The following is a 2,955-nucleotide window of genomic DNA, read 5'->3' as shown; positions in this document are numbered from 1 at the left end:
CATTTTTTTCAATTATTTGGAGAAGGGAGAACAAAAAATCCCTGATGATTTCAACAGCTGCAGCTGATGCTACTGCCTGGGGAGTGCTCAACACAGAGTCACAAATGGCACATTAGCACTGACTCACAGACACAAACTTGTAAAGAAATTCCATAGACAATGCACAACAATGCAGAACATAAGTACATTATACCTCACACTCTTTTTTTAAATTTTGACACACCACTCTTTATCCACACTGGTAGATGGAAACGCAGCGACACAAAACACGTACTGTTTGCAAGCAGGTCAAATGTATTATCACATTTCTTTGCACCAATATTGCTTTGGTGTAAATACATTTGGTCACCCACCTGATAACCATTATTTCTCAGAATTCTATGCAAAAAAAGTTTATCTTAAAATTATAAACTGTCCCAAGTTGACCGAGAATTGGGTGTAGTCCACTCACCATGTATATTAGTTAGGAAATTATTTTGCTGTACCACACAGAATTTGTATGCATGCAGCCCTTCCACATTGCCTACAAAACTGGCTTCCACAATTGATAAATATATAAAAAATATAAAAATTACATATACAATTCAACTTTTCAAAACTCAAATCAGCCTTTTGGTCATTTTTTAAAAATACTAGTTTAGTGAAGAATACTTTACCCATCGCATCGCAAATAATTCACCAAATAGAAGAGACTCTTGGTGGAAATTTTATATACAGTATGTGGCTGTAGTAATCTTTTCTGACCTTGAGTGCAATAGATAAAGCACAACACTTTGCACCAGAAACACCACATTACATTACTTACAATAAAACTATCCAGAAGATGCAAAAAATAGCACAGATAGTGTATCTAGTCATCTTTCTGTGCCATACTACTTTGCAGGTCTAACTAAATGTGTGTGGTCTTCTGACCGTGTTACTGTGAAAGATGTGGCTCTGGCAACTTTTCTAACTTGTGTTCAGTGACAATACTCAAGTTAAATGCAGGACAATGCCAAGTACTTCCATCTGTGTTCTTATTGTCTGTTTCATATGTGCAAATAACACCAGGGATAGTATATAAATCACTCAGCGTTGATGTTATTGTAATGACTAATGCTCATCAGTGTAATTACTGTAGAAGCCCATACAGGACCATCTTCATATACTTTATTGTATTTGGGCGGCTGTGACTCAGGGCTAGACTCAATGGTAGTGGTGGTTTGATCCCTGGCCCTGCAGTCCCATGTCGAAGTGTCCTTGGGCAAGACACTGAACCCCGAATTGCTCCCGATGCTGTGCATCGGAGCATAAATGTGTGTGAATGTTTATCTGATCAGCCGGTGGCACCTTGTACGACAGCCTCAGCCACAGTGAATGAATGTGTGTGAATGGTCAATGGTTCCTTTACTATGTAAAAGCGCTTGAGTAGTCAATGAGACTAGAAAAGTGCTATATAAGAACAGTCCATTTACATTAAGGTTTTTACTGCACAAATCAGGATACTTTGACTTTTATTTATGCAGTATATATAAATACTGTAAGGTGTTCTCTTCACATACATATATTCTTTGTCATTTGTTATCAAATGTTTTCATCCATTGATCTAATAACATCTACTGTACTGCATTTATGCGTGATGGAAGCCTGCCTGTTTAGTTTTACTACATGTCTAACTTAAAATGGAGAAAACTATTCATTCATTTGTGTGACCATATGAAGTCAACCCCAAAAAAGCACTGCTAATCTTTAGAGGGCTGATATATTGTGTTACGGACATTTTAAGCTTTGTTATGAACGTTTTCTCAATTCAGCCGCCTCCCATTGCACTAAGAGGTGGCAGTTTCAGCATGTGACCACTAAAACAAGAGATCAACATGAAGTATTCAGGACAGCTATTAGATGGATTTCTTGACTCTTTCCTGATCATGTTAGGTGTTAATGTTAATTTATTTTATTTGGCGTCTCATTGGCATCAACATGGTTATTTACATGAAAATTCCTGTTAAAACACAATTGGATAATTATTTTTTTGCCACTTTGAACGACAGCTTCAAGAAAAAGAGGGGGAGGGGGGATTATGTTGCTACGTCCCTCCAGAGTTTTAATCATTTCAGAAAAGTAATTGTCAAAGTAATTCACCAGACTTTCAAAATGCCAGAATACTGTTAATGAGCCCCCTGATCGAATGAGTCTGAGTCTGTTATATTCATGTTTATTCTGTTATGTTTATGCTATATTCTCTTAATGCATAGGATAGAAATGTCTAATGCTGTATTGTGATTGACGTTGACTAAAAGAAAACTAATGAGGAAGTAACCTGTAATCTAAAACTGTTGATGTTCACAATTATTTTGGTGAACAGTGTAATTTGTGTAAAAACAAAAAAAGAGGAAAAAGAGGCAAAGGACGCAATGCTGTGGTAATGCCATAGATGCATATTTAAGTGGATGTAACAATCACTGTCTTGTCACCTTTGTAGGCAAGTACATTGCTTCAGTATTTATTAGTTATTTGTATGGTCAAACATGCACAAACATGTACACTTGTAATTAATTATATAAGCCAAAAGCACACTCTGATCTGTGTGAGGTCACTTAATTCAATGCTGGAAGGATCCTTCTGCCTTGTAGTCGTGTAATTTTAGCATAAAGATCTCATAATTGTACAAATGTGAAAGTCAAAAGTAAGAGATGTTTTTTCTTCTCAATGTACACAATGCTCTTCCCAAACTTTTAAAGAAATAATCTGTTTAATGATTATCATCTGATTCTTTCCGTGAAAGATCTAGTAAAATCTCAGTTAAGCAGTCTGTCCCTGTGTTGGCATGGATGTTGTTCCAGTTTGTTGTCCCGTGTAAAGATTATGTTTAAGGCACTATGAAGCCGCAGTGTGCAGTGCAAGCTATTGTTAACAACGTAGTTTGAATACATATGTACAATGGACACATTTTTCAATAAACTCAACAGTGATTGC

This window comes from Etheostoma spectabile, chromosome 1 (genome assembly GCF_008692095.1).
Source record: "Etheostoma spectabile isolate EspeVRDwgs_2016 chromosome 1, UIUC_Espe_1.0, whole genome shotgun sequence".
NCBI lineage: Eukaryota > Metazoa > Chordata > Actinopteri > Perciformes > Percidae > Etheostoma > Etheostoma spectabile.
This window is presented reverse-complemented; position numbering follows the sequence as displayed.